The sequence below is a fragment of the Solanum pennellii genome, chromosome 12, assembly GCF_001406875.1.
Source record: "Solanum pennellii chromosome 12, SPENNV200".
Lineage (NCBI taxonomy): Eukaryota > Viridiplantae > Streptophyta > Magnoliopsida > Solanales > Solanaceae > Solanum > Solanum pennellii.
In genome coordinates, this window is record NC_028648.1 from 37,529,336 (window position 1) to 37,549,464 (window position 20,129).

At 34.7% G+C, this 20,129-nt stretch overlaps 1 long non-coding RNA gene across 1 annotated transcript; it reads left to right on the top strand.

The window, feature by feature from the left end:
- Positions 1–1,812: 1,812 nt before the first annotated feature.
- LOC107005796 lies at positions 1,813–5,887 on the top strand. The gene is made up of 3 exons (XR_001454941.2): positions 1,813–2,295; positions 3,453–3,521; positions 5,661–5,887. It is a non-coding gene; the product is annotated as an uncharacterized LOC107005796 (long non-coding RNA).
- The last annotated feature ends 14,242 nt before the right edge of the window (positions 5,888–20,129 follow it).

The window sequence follows — 20,129 nt, forward strand, 5'->3', positions numbered from 1 at the left end:
GTGGCTAAAACATTGACATGTGGTATCCCAGACGAGGAGATAATCGATATGCGGAGACTGCACGGAATGTACCTATATGACACATTCTTTGCCCGTGAGAACATTAAGTTGGATGATATTGAAGAAGATTTTGAGGAAGCGATTTCCCGCAAACCTTATTTCCAAGGACGTCTTAGTAGAAATGAACCAGAACGTTACTCTCGAACCATATATCCAAGAATATCGAATATATGGATGGAAGTCATTATGTACGCCCTCATTTATGAGCGCTTACGTTATGAGCGTATGATGAAGCCCGTCGAGATAACATCTTCCAAAATTGGATCGGGGGACATCTGCAAGACCTATGAGTGTTATCCCACCGAGAAATGACACACAATAGAAGAGTGCATGGAGTTTAAGAATGTGGTCCTCTACCTGCTCGATATTGATAGTGTCACGAATAGGTGGGTTAAAATGTTATCATTACGTGTGATGAACTGAGGCTCGACATACCGGTCACTGAAAAGAATGAGTTCTATCGTTGCTCCTTCAAGCCTTTGAAGAAAATAATGTTTGAGGTCTACTCGCAGCTGGTTCGAAATGGAGTCTTTCCCCTGTATGCAATGACGCGCGAGTATTATATTCTTTGGGAAGCGAAGTTCCAGAATGTTTCCCCTATCACCACGCCACTCATCATAGCATTGAAAAATGTCTTGCATTTCGCCACAACATGGAAACCCTCGTCGACAAGGGAAAGATTCAAGTTGAGTTTTTTCCTCGTGGATAATGTAGCGTTGACAAAATGAATGACTCTTAGATGGAATCACCTTTATCTTTTGAAGCTTTATTGTTTGTTTTTCAATTTCATCATAATCTTTTGTGAATGAATGAACTAAAACAAGCATTTACTTTTGTATTCGAACAACGTAGGGCCTAAATTCTCCTTGTGAGTTACTTAGGCTTCCTTTTAAAGGCCCAATCCTTAATTTTTTAAAAATTTCAATCTACAAGAAATTTTGAGGCTCAAAGCAATGAACATAAAAAGAGATGCAGCAAAGAAGACCTTAGCTCAACGTGATTTAACCTTTCTAAGATAATCTCAAATTAAAACAAGCAAACTCCTGCTTGTTGAAAAATCAGTTTCCCATTTACTCGTGCATTGGCATGTAGTAAAACAAAGCAACTTTTGTGTGTGTACATGCTCTTTATGTAATATTTTGTATTATTTATTCTAAACTCAAATTATCAAATTTTCCTTTGCGTTGTATTCCTTCCTTAAGTACTTAAATCTGGTCTTTGTCGCTAGCTGGCTGATCATCATTAGTTCACAAGCTCTAAAGGTTGTACATATTCCTTTACCGGTCAAAGTTAAGATAAGGCAAAAGCATTGATGAGTGATAACAATGATGAAATTAGCCTGACGGATGTTGTGGAGGCTCAACCTGCCATCGCAGATGAAAATGAACTGATCCAGAAGCTGATGTCACTACAAGAAAAACTTATTTTTGAGACCAACATTTAGGGACGGTTAATAATCTAGTATCAAAAAGTACATGTCCTAGAACGAGATTATATTCTTTTACCTAATTCTATGTGTTATTGGGAAGGTTTAAAATCTAGTCCCTAAAGAATGTTATAGATGGTCCAAAAATGTAAATAAAGTTGCGTAAGCGGGAAAAAGTTCATTTTCAATTTTTCACAAAATTCATGAGACACAAAAAGTTTATCAAAATTATTAAATTTATTTATAAAAAACCCGTAAAATTTTTCAATAAATAACAACTAATTAATTAATTAATCTGTTGATAATTTTCAATACACAAAAGCCCTAAATTGACTTCACCACAAATCTTTGTAGCATATCTTCAAATCACAATTCTCTGGAGAAAAGATGGTTCTAATAATTTTAATTTTCTTGTGCACTTTTCAAAAGAGGATGAAAATATTTACATGCTCTTTTTCTTGATTCAAAACTCAAATTTATCTTAGGAAATATTGTCCCAAAAAAATCAGTGATAATTAATTTACTTTCATTGAAAATATTGTCCCATAACATTATGAATGGGGCATCTATAACAAGCGGTAAGATTGCTGCCGGTAACAATTCAGTCGGCCGGCCGGCAGGATATCTCCTTTATTAACTACTGAAACTAACGCAATAAGCAAGCAGTATCGCTTGAAGAGATCCCCCCAAATGCGGTTCGACGAAAGCGCGATTCAAAATGGAATGGATGTTTCAGTCTTGGAGTAGATTTGGATCTTGCCTGTACTGGATTTTCCCTTAGTAAAGGCATCGATATTCGACCCATAATGGTAAGTTTTCATATATTGGAACATTCATTTGGTTGATTTTCATTTTTGGATTTGAGAGGACAGAATCTTGAGCTTCAAATTATTTATACTGCCCAAAAACAGCTATACATCTTCTCTATGTTTGATGTAGAAAGATTTAATTTTTATGGTAATTTATAAGCTGGTTATTGATGTGATTCTTCTTAAATATGATTTAGTTACTCATTTTATTTTTTTCTTTTGGTAAGTATTAATTTGATATACTAGTATCTGGAGTTTCATAAGTATGTTTTTGTTGGAAGGTTAAGTGGATGAGTTTATAATTGGAATCCCTTTGTCAAGTGACGGAAAGGAAACTCCACAATCTAACATTGTACTGAGTGTTACTAGTAGGCTTGCTTTACGAGATGCTGAGAGGTATTAATTATTTAGAAGTTTTTGTTTGTTATCATTTTCCTTGTCAAATAAGGCTAATCAATGAAAAAACAGAGTTGCAATTGCTGGCTAAATGGATAATAATCTATTTTTTCCACTAGTTTATCTTATATGGTAATGTCGGTTAATTTCAACATGTTGGTTTTAGAGTGACCAAGTTGACTGTGTAAAGTATGTTGTGATTTGGCGTTCTACACTTGAGTAGCTTCAAGTTCTAGTGATATGGCATATTTGTTAAAGTTGATGATGGTCGCCCTCTCGTAAAAAATAGAGAATAGATGTTCGACTCAGCTATTGAAGAGATTGTTAGATGATCTGGTTTAAGTTATTAAAACAGCAAGAAGGTATCATGCAACATGAAACACTCACTAGAACAAGAAATCTTGTCCTACCTTGAAGCTTAATTGATGTCTCTAAGTCTAATAAAAAATGGAAAAAACAAATATTTTGAAGCTTATTGGTTGAATTATTTCGAACATGTTTTCTTGATATGCTTTACTAACCAAAACTAATATGATTATTACAAACTAAGGCTACTAGATGACTTCATATTTTCAAAAACCATAGAGCTAGTATGCTTTGATTTTACATTTTTATGTAAGTTGGTTTTACAAATTATTGATACTAAGTTCATCTTGTAATTCAGTAGTCGTTCTCTCGTGAGATGGTTAAATTAATATTCTAAGTCGTCAGGGACCTTCGGCCATAATTTTTTATCTGAAATGTCTATTTTGTCTTTTTAGGGAATGGAGAGTATATCTGTAAGAAGAGTATGGGACAAAAATTGACGCATTGAGCTACATTATTCATAGGTAATAAGTTCTTCCGACTTATTCCTTCATATATTTTTAAAATGCTACACAGATTTGTGATGAATTCACTTTAGGTTGTAGGTCATGAAGTTCTACCCTCTTCTGTTTATTGATTTTCATCTAATCAATGTTGATGTATACTTCCTCTTTTGCGTTGAATTTTGTTCCTTTCTAAAAAAAATTTGCGTTTGATATGTTCAAATTACTCATTATATTCTGCTTCATTATCTGGTCTTTTCTCTATTCATATGCAATAATCTAGTTTCTTCCATTTCCATAGAAGGCACAACAAGATAGTATTTATGAAACTATAAGTAATATACTATAGAAAGAATATATGCATCTCTCAATTAACTTATGAAATATCAAGTGTAAGAAATTTAAAGTATGTGTACTCTGTAGATTCTTAAATTCGACATGAACTGGTGAAGACTAAGATCACACTTAGATTTTACTGCAGCAACGAGAGTAATGTAGAAAGTATATTAATCAACTAGACATTTAATATATGATTAAGCTAAACTCTAGGGATAAGTCCAAATAACCTCTTTATTTGTTTTAGCGAGATGTTGATCTATGTATGAAATTTCTCCCACGGAAGCACCAATAGTAAGAATAACACATATTTTCCTTATGTAGTTCCGCTAGTGTACATAATCGAGCAAATATCAGTTATCTTTTTATGTTAAAGTTCATGATCCAAAAATTCATATATGGAGTGACAAAATGCTTAAGTGAAGGGAGCAATAACTATTTATCAAAATGCTAATCTTAACATAAGACATCTGCATCATTATAATTTGTTATGATCCTCTGTGTTCTTTGAATTTCAATGAATAAATTAACTCAGTTCTTATCCGAAGTTTTGCAATATCCTTCATGATCTTGTTTTGATGAAACTTATCTGTAGAAATGTTGAGAGAAAGTTCTTCATAATACTCAGTGCCCTTCACAAATTAACCTTTTACAATAATCGGACGGTTGGAACAAATAGGATCTAGTTTTGATGTACTTGAAATAAATAATTCATGACTTTAATTGTTCTTTTTCTTGCTATATTATAAATACACACCTGTCCTATAGTTGTCAGGCATGTTGTTGTTGTATGTTCATATGTAATTTTTCAAGAACTAGTGGCTTAACAAAGGAACAACTGATTAACATTTTCACTGCTGCATGTTTTGTTTTTCTCTACTTTCAAACACTTTTCTGCATAACTATCGATTACATTGCTGTTTCTTGCACTTGCACTAACAAATATAAATTGCTTAATCGAGGAACCATAATTTAACTAGACTTCTTGGCACTACTGCACAACTTATTCTTGATTTATTTTCACATACTTTTCTGCACAACTAGGTGAAACTAATCTTCGATTGTTTTTTCATCTTCTTTCTTTGAATAGTTGATAAGTAAATCAATACCACTCCCACTTGATAAGTGTAAGATAACATATGTTTTCTTCTGTTTGTAGATCATTTCAATAGGAATTTGTATACATCTAAACCCTGTAGGCTCTTCTAAGCATCAGATCACAATGAACTCGTCCATAATGTCTCCTACATATCTACATTTTATAACTCTTTATATGTTGTAGAAAATGATCAGCAAGGTGTTATATCCAATCATTTGTGACCCCTATGATTTACAAAATTCAATTCTACCGACATCTAGTTGTAACACCACTATTTTGACCCAAGAAAAATACTTTGAGATTTTTTCCAAGTTAGCAATGAATTCATAAGCCTGTGAAAACTCCCTAAAACATTTAAATAGTAATTCCACAGACCTAAAATCAACTTTGCAGAAGAGGAAAAGGTCATGAATAAAATACATCAAAGTGACCTTTGTAGGCATGTTTATGAAAACTGGAATTTGGAATTTGTAATTTCAAGTGCATTTTAAATTATTTGTTGTTGTGTTTTCAATGTGCTTCTTGGAGTTCAATATGAAAAATCCATCCTTTTTAACGTCTCTAATATTTTTTTAATGTTATTTAAACTTGTAAAGTTTTCTGTAGAATAGAAGAGTTCTACAATTCTTTTGCAGTGAGTACTTTAACTAATTCGAGCGTAACTTTATAGATATTATTATATACAAATAGATATTTATGATCTTTGTATGATTTTGTTCTTACAGATTTTGGAAGATTGAAGTTATAATTCAAGATGAAAGTTTAGAACATGCACAAGCTCGCTATTATTTTTCTAAGAACGTTATGTAAAACTTGATAGTCTTGCTAAAGATGCTAATTGATTAAAGATTTTTTGTTGAGCAAATATTGAAAAGATCTATTACATATTGCATTGAACTTTGTATTTGAAGATATTTTATATTTAGTGATGTAATTTATTAATTTTATGATATGGAGTTGTGTACGATAGTGGTAAATGAGAGGATTAATTAATAGTTGCTCGTCTATAGATATTAATATAGAATGAGGTAGTTGCTCATCTGCAAAGGTTAAATTACGACAAGGTAATTTCTCGTCTCTAAAATTAATCTGGGACAAGGTTTTTGCCTATCATGATAGAGTAATTGAGGATCAGGTAGTTAATGTTCGCAAAAAAACTTAAATGGTCCCAGATAGCTACTTTTCAAATATGAAAATTGCCTATTGGGGACGTGATAGACGGTCTCTAAAACTACATCAGCGACCGTATTAGTTGTCTTCTCTAATAAGATTTAACGACCAGATATAGAAACCCGTAGCAATTTTGCTTTAGCGAAGATGGGTATTAGTACGAGAGGCGGCCAATAGTTTTGCATCATAATAGGCTATTTGCGGCCAGATTTAAACATTTAGGCACAAGATTCCCCTTCCTTATAGGCAGTTTTTTCTGTAGTGCATAGCAGATTTCCGAAATCACGGTTGAAATGCAAAGGAGACAAGATATGCCTCCGCCGGGCTTTATTGGTTGAATTCATTGTAGAGATAAAACATTCCAATAAACATTGGAATGGATAACTTCTACATCATCCATTAGCATTGGATGTCCATCACTTTATTTCATTCTTAATTCCTCCATTACTCTTTGTAACCTATGTAACTCTTTGTAACCTATGTAACTCCTACTGTAACCTATGTAACCTATGAAACTCCTAAGGTCATTATCTTCACTATTTACTACCTCCATTATCTTCCTATTCATTAATAGGAAGACTTTTTGTAGTATAAATAGTGGTGGTTTCATTTGGTTTGGAACACAAATTTCACAAGAGAAAACAAAGAGTGAGATAGTTAGTCTAAAAGAGAGTTCTTATTAGTTGAAGGGAGGTGTTCTTTTTTGTGGAGATTTGGACTCAACTCTTGTCCAGAGTTGTTGAGTAATACTTTGTGAAGGCTGTTGTATCCTGGAGGGGACAAGTCAAAGAGTACTACTGCTGGACCGGTGAAAACATTTGCTGCAGTGGGCTTGAATCTCCTTAAAGAGAGCGAGATATCCGCGCCACAGCCTAAAGAGATTAATTTCTTCATTTTATTTTCAATTTTAATCTTGAAATTTTATTATCTTGTAAGTTTTTTCACTAACAGAAAGATTAGATAAGAAATTGTCAAGAGAGTCTTGAGTTTGGGAAATTTTCTAGGCACACTGAGTATATTTCCAAAATAGAGGATATAGTAGCTTCAACGTCTGGTATCTATCTTCCGCTCACATTCTCTCGTTTGATACTTCCTGGTGTTTTGAGTTTTTCTTCGATTGGTGAAATTCCTTGTTCAACTCGCTCGTCATCCTCGTTCGCTGCCCAAAGAAAGGTGAGGATCAAATTTTTATTTTGTTTAAAACTCTTCTTCCTTTTCCAAGTAGTTGCTTTCCTTATATTATTTTGTTGTTAGGAAATGGCTGTATTTTTGGAATATGATTGAACAGAATAACAACATCTTCTTTTTAAAATGCAAAGTCGTAATGATTTTTTATATTGCTTCGTAGTTAGTTTAAGGATTTGTTTGCCATGGTTCGTATATTACGTGTTCCTCGTACCATGTTCTTGATTTGTTTGGTATGCATGGACTATTTCGTTGTTCACTTTGCGAGGTTACTTTTTAATCTTCTGGACCTGACCAGTTCTGGATGATTCCTTTAAGTTTGGAAGTAAGCAAGCCTGTAATATTTGTATAGCTTTACATGTCTAATTTGGTTTTTGTTTTTTTGACTATGTTGTATTTACCTTGCTTTGTTTAAGTTATAGTCTAGTTGTATTCATGTCTTTGTCCCAGATCAAATTTGTTTTGTCCTACTTCTTAAAGGAATGATCGCTCGTTTTCTTTTGTTTTTCCTTTGCGTATTTTTAAAAATGGTTAATTTCTCTTTTGTGCTCCTCAACATAGCTCTCATAAGCATGAACCCATTTTTTTAAAAGGCTTAATAGATCTTACTAATCTTTTACACTGTTTTATCCATGTTTTTTTGGAAGGCTTAGCTTTACTCATTATTGCATAGGATTTCTTTCTCCCTTTTCTTAGTGATATAAAGCTTTGATTATTCGTTCCTTCGTTAGATGTGATCTGCAATGTGGTAACAAAGGAGTTCATGGTTTTGGTAGTCCCTTATTGGTTTCCCCTTTTTGTTATGAATTTAGTGTAAATATATTTCTTATTACTTTGATAATTCATCCAATTTCTTGTCATATTTAATAAAAATATTTCTCTAACCTTGATTTTTTAAAAAAAAAATTATCTTGACAAAATTATGGCAATAACATGTCAATGTTCTTAATTCCCTGCAGCCCAGGAAGGTTTAGTGTTGTTCAATGGATCATGTCCCTCCTTCCCTTCATATTGCTAAATATTTTTTTACATAAACATCACCAGCATATTTGATTAGTAGTTTAGGATTAGGTAATGTATTCTTCTTTATTTAAATGCATTATTGACTTTCTGGAAAGAGCATTTGTTCTTTATCCATTTTTTCCCTTTTCTTTTTCAACTATTTCTCAAGTTTGTGTTCTTAATGATTTGATGTATATATGTTAATTATTGTTAGTTTAGATCATGTTATTTAATTTCATCTTAGTATTTTATTCCTTTCTCCAATGTTCTAATGGTGTTCTTTGTCTTTCATTTTGCATGTAAACTCCGCCTGAGTTCACCAAAAATTATTTCCTTTCTTGCATTCCACGTTGGGCCAAGAATGCCCAAATACCTTTCCCTTGAGTAAAACCCGTTTCCAATCTACGTAAAAGTCTCTAAGTCATAAAAGCAAAAATAGGCGAAGAACTTTTAAGATTCAAGGCCAAGAAGTCCAAGTTTATTTTGTCCAAATTTTGTATATTATTATTTTTGGGCCAAAGACTTTGTTTTTTTTCTTTTGTTTGTTTAGTACATGTACAACTCATTGTGGGTCTAAGGCCCAAAACAAAATAGGTCCAAATATCGGTAAAGGCAGACATAAACCAGATTTCGACTTACCTCTCTCTCTCCTCTCTTTTACTCTATCACTTACTTATTTTTTTTTTGAATTGCCGTTAGTCTTGTGTTTGAAAAATTCAAAATCCCCACAGGATGTCATTTAGTTTTATATTAGTTATATCAACAAAGTCTAAATGAACTTAAAATAATAATTTTGCAAGTCAAAAGAAAAAGCTCGCTTAAATAGTAAGTTAATACTTCTCTTTCAAACAAATTTAAATAGATTTTCATCCCAAAAGTAAGTAAAAATATTTTAGCCAAACAAGTTAATTGCCAGATAATTGTAAAGTTAGCAATATTTTAGGTGCCGTAAAAACCTTCCTAAAATATCAATGTAATCCCTTAACCCCCTCAAAGATTTTTTCATTTGATTAAATGTTTTGATCTTTTGAGGAAATAAGGTTCCTTGATTTCCAAAAATTAAGTGGTGAATATAAATATAAGTTTTTAGAACATAAAAAATATTTTCCCAAATATAAAAAAAGTACTACATATGGGAACTGTCACAACCGAGGCCTAGACCCTAGCCTGAATCGGCGTCGTTGACCTCTCGGTTGTCCCACAAAAACTACATACGTCATAATTACATTCTTTCGGTTTATTTTAGAGAAAAAATTGAAACTTTTGTTTTGTTTAAAGTGTACATGGACTTCATAGTTATATCATGCATAGGCGTATAAAGAAGTTCATTACTCATGTGTATCAACCATCTAATAAAGGATCATTCAATCTTGAGATAAATAGTCTTATAGCATAATTAACAATTGCCAAAATGGCACCATTACATATGTCGGAACAAAATAGAAAAGAAATACTAGTGGAACATGCTCTACTAGCCTTAACCTATTCCTAAGCCAGAAACATAACGGCATGCATCCTCGAATGCATGAGGACCTAGGTCCGAATAAAAAGATCTAATGTCCGAACAGCTGCATTGAATGTCATCAACACCCTCCTATAACTGCACCTAAAATAGTATTATTTATGCGATTAATACACACTTCTACTAAGTATGGGTGTATGCAAGTACACACCAAGGACATGTATGATTATGAGGAGCTCTCTTCTAACGATATGAATTATGGAAAGCCAAGTAAGTTGGACTTGCCAAGTCATATTTGGTAAGTCATGCTATGAAAGTAACATGCATCATCAATCTTTTCATATTGCACCCAGCATATAACATATTTCATATAGCATACACATATCTCACATATCATTCGTTTATATACAATGAGACCTTCGAATCACGGATTTAAAATTAGGACTTCCCAAATGAGGGCTCAACATATAGGACCTCAACTTGGGGGACTTCTTTAGCAACCACAGAGTCTTCTTCTTTAATTCATACGTACGTCACATTATTCATTTCATTCATTCGTAGGCTGATGTACATACCAGCTATACCTAGGATGAAGTTTAAGACTCTCATCGGGATCATGAAGTGCAATGACAAAGAATGACCTAATGTCATTAACTGAATATGGTTTAACCTCCTGATTGTCTTGCACATACACCTTCGGTATCGTCCATTTCAATATATTTCATACTTTGAGGAACTTAAACCTTAATGTGCATAGATCATGTGAGAATCATGAAATCCGGTGTATTTCCCACACCGAAAAGAGGTGGAGTAACTGGCCAAGGTGAAATCAAAACATCCCTAGCTCGCTTAGGTGGAAAACCACTGGCTAGTTCCCTATGTTGGCAGCATATTTCAAAGACTAGGAGATTTTTGGAGACACATACCCACCTTGGTGGACAGTCTCATCTCATGAGAATTACGTGAAACTCCTCCCTTCCCGAAATAAGGCATCACCACTCACAGCTAGCCTATCGATGCTCTGTTTAAAGTTCCTATTTAAATTCAACTCATACATCATCGAAGCTTGCTTTTTGCATGAGGTATTTATAGATCATTAGATGATTTATCATCTCTTCTTTAGGTATTAAGTATGAATTGTCCTTACACTTACATATAGAGTGTGATTGAGACTTTTCTCTTAATATTCAACACTCTCTTAGGTGAGTACTTTTGGTGACATTATATTGGCGTAGGTACACCTTGTCTCACTTGAACTAGCCTCACATTTGGTGCCACCCTGTTCTTTCTTAAAATCTTTTCATTTGATATTTATTCACCTTTCATTATTTTTTCATCAATTAACACATATATGCTCTCTTTGAAATTCCATTTAGTGACATTTTCTTTTTAGGCGTAGATGCAGCTTGTCTCACTTGCACTAGCGTATAATCATGTAGTCACTCTTTTCTTTACATATTGACTATGAATTCATTTCTTACACTTTCTTTTGGAATATTCTTGAGACTTGACTCTACATCAACATTTACTTAGGCTTGCTTGACTTGTCTCACAATTCATCTTAGCCTTTTATCATGTTGTCACCGTTTTCATTAGAATCATAGTATAATATAATTACTCACCCCATTACGTGAATGTTCATTTCTTAATCTCTCATTTACTCATGGTAATACCCATTTCACGTTACACATATATGGCTAAGTGTTTCATGATAATCTAAGTAAATGTTGTGTAAGACTTACGCGTTTCACACATTCAACCAAGGGAGCCAAGTATAATCCCTAGTGGTTGCATTTTATTTAATTATAGTCTCACAATTGCAGCCAAGAGGACCCATGTTCGAATCCCTTGGGCAGTACTTTATTTTTCATTATTTAAAGTTCTATGTGTATCAATTAATTCGGCCAAGAGGATCTGGAATTGAATCCCAGTGGCCTCACCTTTTTATTTTTTGTGTGTCTCACAATTTCAGCCAAGAGGACCCATTTTCGAACCCGTCGGGCAGCACACACCCTTGGCCAAGTAGCGAAGTTGGAGCCCCCTCCTTCTCACTATTTTCTTTTTCTTTTATTTCAAGGTTTCTTTCAATGAGCCAGGTTCGAATCCCCCCTCTCTCCCTATATTCTTTTATTTTAATTTAAGGCTGATTCTTTTAATGCTAGGAGCTTAAGTTCATCGACATTCACCCCTATATAGCAGAAGCTATTTCCCTTCATCCATACTAGTGACTAACCGAGCCATGTTCCATTAGTAAATAATTTTCATTCACTTTCTTACACTTAGTCTAGGCGTCTAACTCATAGTTTTACATACACTTTTAAATAATTCATTAAGGATCTTACTTTCACTTTCTTATACATGAACATCGCAATTTTTTTTACATATTAAACACACAACCTTTCAAATTGCATGATTTACTATTTTCTACAACTGAACCGTCATAATACAAATTACGAAAAATCGGCATGTTGGTGCACACATGACATTCAATATTCGGTCGTACTTAACATTTCATAAACAGTCCAAAAAACACACATCGCACACAATCACAAACATTCCTAAAATCATCTAACAGAAGTCATACCAATGCATGCATCAATTCGTTCATAGAATCTAATGACACGGGCATGCAACAGGGACAACCTTAGTTTTTCGATTAGATTTAAACTAAACCTTAGGGGACTCTTATAACAGGGACCAAAGAGAAGAAAAAGCATAACTTTTAAGACTTGAAAACCACCCAGAACCACATGCCCGCCCACACTCAAGCCTTTTTTTTCGAGCTTTGATTCTTGTTTACAAGAGAAGTTCTTTACTTAAAACAGTTAAGCGTACGAATTCTTCCTCTTGTTTTTTTTATATGGATGCATCCAAGAACACTTTTAGAATAGTGAATTTTATGTTTATAAAATGTTTTGAAGTGTGGGATAGAGCTGAAAACGTTTTTAGGAGTAAATTAAAAAATTAAGAGTGTGCAAGAAGCACACTCCTAGTGGGAGTTGTGTGCCCCTTTTTGTGGGAATTATTGTTGACTTAATCAACACAATTTTAATTATAAAATATAAGATTATAATTATATATTAATTTATTATAATGCCCTTCCTTATTTTCTCTAATTTTTAATCCTTTAATTCGTGCCTCATTATGCTTCCAACTCGGCTCGAACACAAATAGTGGAGGTCCAGTCAAACCGGGTTTGACCATCGAGATTTTACCCATTTTGACTAATTAATAACTTATTAAATTAATTAAATATCAGTGTAGGTTAATTACTACACTACTATTAGCCCCGTAATTACCTTTATACCCCTACAACCCTTAAAAACCTAGGACTAACCCTCTATGTCCGATTTAGTCTCATCTGGGTGAATCCTAATATTCGGGTGCCCTACATGGCTGGACCCAACCTTGCCTAGCTCAACTAACTCACAAAGTTGGTTGTCTTGGCTGGTGCATAGGTTCTGAGGTCTGGTTCCACGCGCATCAAGCAGTGTGAACCCGGTCTAATCTAGGCATTCTAGGTACGTTTAGGCAATTACTTTGCATAATTATTTTCGGGTTGTTATATTATCCCCACCCCTTTAGGAACATTCGTCCCCGAATGACACTTCTCTTTACTAGCAATAAGCTAGTCATTTATAGAACATATGCATACATAAGCAATTCAATACTCTTCATTGGTAAATATCCGGTTCACATATTAGCATGATGGTGTACATCCTTGAAATGTACTAGCAACTTTTCATTATTAGACTAAGGAACTATTTCCTAAACTAGTTTCATCAAAGCATACAACATAAGTAAACACATAAGTCACACAAATCAGCAACCAATATGATGACTCAAACATATTAATTTCATACTAGTGCATAAAACCATACACAGTCAAACACATGAATGACTAATTAAGTCTACTCACTTGAGACATCACCAGAAGTGTCTTCCCCTGCACCTCTTGACTTGAGTGAGAAGAATTGTTTCCTCCTTGGAGCCTCTTCACTTGGACCATTAGGCTGAACTTTCTCCTTCCCTTTTTCTTGATCTCTCTTATTCGGACAATCCTTCATCATGTGATCCGATTTTCCACAACTGTAACAACCGTAATAGCCCATCATACACTCTCCTCCATGTAGTTTGCAACACTTCATGCAAGGTTGCCTCTCCTAATGTGTATCTACTTCATTGTTTCTCTTAACTCTGGGCTCGGAATCCCTATCATAGTGACCCTTGTATGAACTTGACTTCCCTTGGTTGGAGAGTCCCTTCTTAAACATGGGCTTATCCCTAATTTCAGTACTACTCTTCGTTGAAAAAATCTCCTCAGCTTGCCTTTACATCTCCTCTGCCCTATTGTGGTTCATCTTCCTTCCTTCCTCCAATTGATGGACATGGACAATAAGCCTGGAAAGGTACACGTTGTCATGCAGCATAGCTTCCCTACACTCCTCCTCGATATCTTCAGCAATTCCTGTCAAGAATCTACTCATCTTGTCCCTATTATTAGACACAAGAAAGGTGGAATACCTGGAAAGTTTTAAGAACTTTGAAGAGTAACCCCGGACTGACATCGAGCCCTGCTTTAGGTTAATGAATTCCACAACCTTAGACTCCTTTTTTTCTCTGTGAAAGAATCACTCCAGAAAGTTGTCTTGAAAAGATCCCAAGTAATAGGACCTCCTCCTAAGGCCCTGTTATACTACCACACCTTATAGCACGACTGATTTACATCCTTTAACTGTAGGATACTAGCTCAGCCTTCTCCGAATCAGTCAAACCCATCGCACACAGTATCTTGTGGATATCACCCACAATTTATTAGGGATCCTCCGCAGTCTTAGATCTAGTGTAAATGAAAGGATTCATCCTCGTGTAGTCCCTTAACCTACTTGCCATGGTGCTGGCAGGTGAGTTCTCTCTAGCGACACCTCGTTGCTCCACCTGGGCTGTCATAGGCTGAGCTTGTAAAGTGATGGCTTGGTCCATCTGTTCCTGGACTGTCGTCACTTCTCCATCTGTCAACCCACCTAGGTTAACAGGCATCTCCATTCCAGCGGCTTGAACCTGGGGAGGAACTTGATTTCCCCCAGCAGCTGCTCCTCCAATACCTCTTCCTGCTTTTCTCATCATATTCATCTTTTTGAAACACCAGAGTTGATGTTAGATACGCTCTTAACGCCAAGTAATCAAAATTTCACAAGGCACAATAAGATTAGAAGAAGGAAAATTTTCCTAAGCATTATGCAGTCTCTAATTCATGATAGTGGTGCACTTCACTAGCATAACTTAGAAACTACTTAACATGTTTACATGATCTTGATATCTTGGATATTTAACCTAATGCTCTGATACAAAGTTTGTCACAACCGGGGACTAGACCCTAGACTAAATCGGCGTCGTTGACCTTTCGGTGGTCGCTCAAAAAACTACTTATGTCATATTTACATTTGTTCGGTTAATTTTAGCGAAAAATTTGAAACTTTTGTTTTGTTTTAAGTGTACATAGACTTCATAGTTATAGTATGCATAGGCGTATAAAGAAGTTCATTACTCATGTGTATCAACCATCTAATAAAGGATCATTCAATCTTGAGATAAATAGTCTTATAGCATAATTAAAAATTGCCAAATGGCACCATTCATATGTCAGAACAAAATAGGAAAAAAAATACTAGTGGAACATGCTCCACTAGCCAAAACCAATTACTAATCTAGAAACATAACGACAGGCATCCTCGAATGCATGAGGACCTACCAGGTCCGGATGAAAAGCTCTGATGTCCAAATAGTTGTAATGAATGTCTTCAACATCCTCGTGAACCTGCACCTGAATATGTATAATGCATGGTATTAGTACACACTTGTACTAAGTATGGGTGTATGCAAGTACACACCAAGGACATGCATTACTAAGAAGAGATCTCTCCTAACGATATGAATTATGGAAAGCCAAGTCAGTTGGACTTGCAAAATCAGTTAAGAAAAGTCATGCTATGAGAGTAACATGCATGATAATTCTTTTCATATTGCCCGGCACATAACATATTTCATATAGCAAATACATGTATCACATATCATTCGTTTATTTACCATGAGACCTTGGAATCACAGATTTAACATTAGTACTTCCCGAATGAGGGCTCAACATATGATTATGTGGTATTTTCATAATGAATTGTAGTAATTGATTTTTAAGTTAATTATGTTGATTTAGGCCATTAGAGGCTAGATGGAGGTTCTAAGTTGATCTTTTTAATTCAATTGTATTGTATACTATTACATCATGATTAAATCACCTAGATCTGAATTGAACTATGCTTAATTGATAAGAGATGATCTTGACTTGTAAAATTGGATTTGAACCTCTGTGATCAAGTATGACTTGAATTGCTTTATAATGATCTAATTGAATGAATTAACATGTAATTTTGCAAGCGTTTTGATGGATTGAATGTAGCGATCGGTTGTGTTGATTGTATGCCTTTGTTGTTAGGTATTTGGGGGTGAAGTCATTATGAAGAGATTGTGATGATGTTTTCTTTCTTCTTTACATTTAGACATGAAAATTATAGGAGAAGCAAGTTCACTCACATCGATTAATTCTAGGTATACATAAGAACAAAAAATGAATCAAGAAATGATGAACTACAATAGGTTGAAGTGGTATTGAATAGCATCTTCTTGTATAATTGACTTGAAAAGATAAGACCAAGGTATGATAGTTTGAGATGTTAGGTCTCACAGTAGCTTGAGATGTTGAATCTCATGGAAGCTTGAGTTAAATTACTCATGGTATCTTGAGGTGATGAACTTCATGATAGCTTGGGATGAAGGAAGTAAGCTCTCTCATGTTTGGGTAGTTCTTGTGTTGCGAGGATGCTTAATCACTGTATCTTAACTTAGTTTTGGCCAAAAACCATTTCATGGTAGCTTTAGCGGAAACACATATATTCTCTTAATGATATGCTTTATTTGCATGTAAGTTTTATTCATGAAAACAACTTGAGATAGTTTCTCATAATAGCTTAAGGTTGAGGATTCACTATCCCCTATAATTATCTAGCATCTAAATGATTGGTACCGTTTCGGTTAGGTTAGTACTTATGTATTATTGATGTGTCTGTAAGGTATTCTCCATAATAATAGGTCTATTATTATATTATTGTAAGCTTAATGTACAAGAGTGGAAGATGAATTAGCTTGGATTAGTTTAATATAAAGAAGTACTTAGTGTGGATGGTAGTATGGGATTCTATCCATACATGTCACACATATGAATTAGGTCTACTATAGATTCCGAAACTAAAATGAAAGGGATTAGGGTTACTCAAAGACATACTTAGTGTGTGAGGTATTATTAGATGCTTCACATGTATTTCACAAGTGTGCTTGAGGTGTCCTATGGTCATAGTTCTCATATCTTATGGTGAATCTAGGCGTAAATTATGAAAGTGCATTATGATCAAGAATGACCAAAGAGAGGTACTTAGCTTTTGTAGTAGTATACGATGCTACTTTAGCCTTGCACAAGTATACTTGGAGATGGCTTGTGAAGTAGTTCATTTGAGTAAGAAGGACAACGAGTTGAGTATGAACTCTTATATGTTTTATGATCCTTTATTATGCTTATGATATTCATGTTATGCTTATGTGATTATCTCCTATGATTATGTGTATTACTAATTAACCCTTTCAAATATCTTCTGTTTGGTATGATAGTTTCAATTCTTTGAACATTTCGTACTAACACACATTTTGCCAACATTCTAATCCAATGAAGGCTCTTAAGGAGATTGTGTTTCTTACAAGGATATAGTTCAAAGGCTTTTCAAGAAGTTGAGATTGGTGAGTTGTCATAGCATCTGAGAACATCACCCTTATTTTGTATTTTATGTTATATTCTATTTTTAGACTTTTATGGGCTGTGACCCAAGACTATTGTACTCATGATGTCATATATGGTTTTGAGATATATGTTAGAAGTTTAACAAAGTACTTCCGCAAAATGTTTTGAATGAAAAGTTCTAATTTTACACTTTATTTTGTATATGCAATGAATGATGTCTAAGGGCTTGTACAAGACCTCTGAGAGATCAAGTACGCCGAGTGGTGACTAATGTTTTCCATAACTTCTAGGGTGTTCTTGCAGGTCGTTACAAACTTGGTATATAGATTAAGGTTATGAAATGGTCATAGGATGTCTCAAAACTAGGTCTAGTAGTGTCTTATTCATCGTTGTGAGTTGTGACACATCTATGAGTAGGAGACTATGAGATGCTTTGGAAAGATTCACTTCTTCATTCCTCAAGTCGTTCCATAGAGTTTGATTTAAGTAATCCCGTCTTCTAATGTTTGCCTATTATGTTGTCCAGGTTAGGGATAACACCAGGGCTAATTCAAGAATGGAAGTAGATGTCACGGAGAATCAAGAGGTTCCTCCCCAAGGGAATAAAGTCCCTCCTCAAGTTCCTAATGCTCCTCAAGTGGGAAATTTTACTCTAGAGAAATTTAGGACTTCTATGAGCTTGTTGGATAAAGACTTGACAGCCCAAGCCAATAGGGAGGTGGTGACAACCCTATAGGGGAAAAGTGATTATAGAGTTTGAAATTTCTTGAGAATGAACCCTCTGGATTTAGTTGCTATAAGGTGGAAGAAGATCCAAATGGGTTTATAGATTAGGTTTATAAGACTCTTGCTATTATCGGATTGAGTTCTACAGAAATAGCGGAGCTAGAAGCTTGTCAATTAAAGGATGTATCTCAATTTTAGTATGAGAAATTGAAAGATTCTAGGCTGGTAAAGGTGGGTCCCATAGAGTGGGAGACTTTTTAGTCGACTTTCTTTGATAGATTCTTTCCAAGGGAATTGACGGAGGCTAAGTTGGGGAATTCATAAACCTCAAATTAGGAAAGTTTAGTATGAAGGACTATGATTTCAAGTTCACTAAAATGTCTTAGTATGCTCCAAGCTTGGAAGCAAACCCTAATGACTTGATGTATAGGTTCATGATAGTGGTTTCGGAACTTGAGGAGGAAGAGTTTCGTATGAAAATGCTTGTAGATGATATGGATATCACCCGACTAATGGTGTTTGCTCAACAAATAGAAGATTCAAACCTTAGAAAGGAGAGAAAGGGAGTTAGGATGGAATTGAAGGGTCCGATGGACATAGTGGTTCCAAGAGTCGACATAAGTCTTTCGGAAGAGGCTACGATAGTACTCCTAGGAATGAGAAGATCAATGAGTACTCCCAACCTACTTGCCCTAGGGTAGAACAAACATGAGGGTAGGTGCTTTACCGATAGAGATGGTTGCTATGGGTGTGATGAGAATGTTTATATGATGAAAGATTGACCTAAGGACAATCATAATGGATACAAGGACAGCTAGTTGCTACTAATCAAGTGGAAGATGGTCCTCAAAAGAGGAATAAGTTCTATGCTATCCAATCCAAGTGTGATCAAGAATGATCTCTTTATCTACTTCTTCAGTATATGTTTCTTATTGATTTATGAAAATTTCAATAATCACCTTGATTTCGAAATGCCTTGTGATGTTACAGCTAATTGTGATGAAAATAAATGTTAGAAAGACATTATATCTTAGTACCAAGTGGGGGATAAGAAACCTTTTTATGAGGCATTTATATGGTTATATGTAGTTATGTTTTGCTAGGAATTGAATTGTTTCATTTATTTGGGTATGTGAATTTTGGTATAATGCATGTACGGTGGCTGCTAGTCTAGATTAGGTCCTTTAAAGAATTATTGAAGAAGGCGTCAATCGAGGATAATGTTTCCCAAGTGGGGGATATTGTAAGGAACCAAAAATGCATTAAGACAAAATAAAGCCTAATATGTTTTTCATGAGCTTATGAGGTCCTAAAACCACTAAATATAGTGTTAAGAGTCAATATATGTAGTTTGGAAAAGATTGGAGGTGAAACGTCAAAGAAAGTCCGATGATATTTGAAGGTTAGTATTGAGATGTGCTTGAGTGCCTTAGTATATTTCATGAGGTTTTATACAGGGGTTGGAGATAAAATGGATATGGATAGTTTCTAAAATATAGATGGACATATTTAGGGTGAAAACGTCCGGGCACGAATCCTTAAGGACTGTCAGAGGGTTCGTTGAGGAGGACCCATAATTGAGCTATAAAGATGCCCAAGGAAGCAGCAATTTACCCTTAGAGGGAACAAGTCCGCGTCGCGAACTTGGTTCATCAACGAAAAATATTTGATCCCTGTCGTGGACTTGTTTCCTGACGAAAGTTCTGATAATTTAAGTTGAGATTTACTTGTCGAAAAGTTTGCAATTAATGTGGGGCAATTGGGTAAGTTTTGAGTAGGTTATAAAAAATTTTAAAAATTATTTAA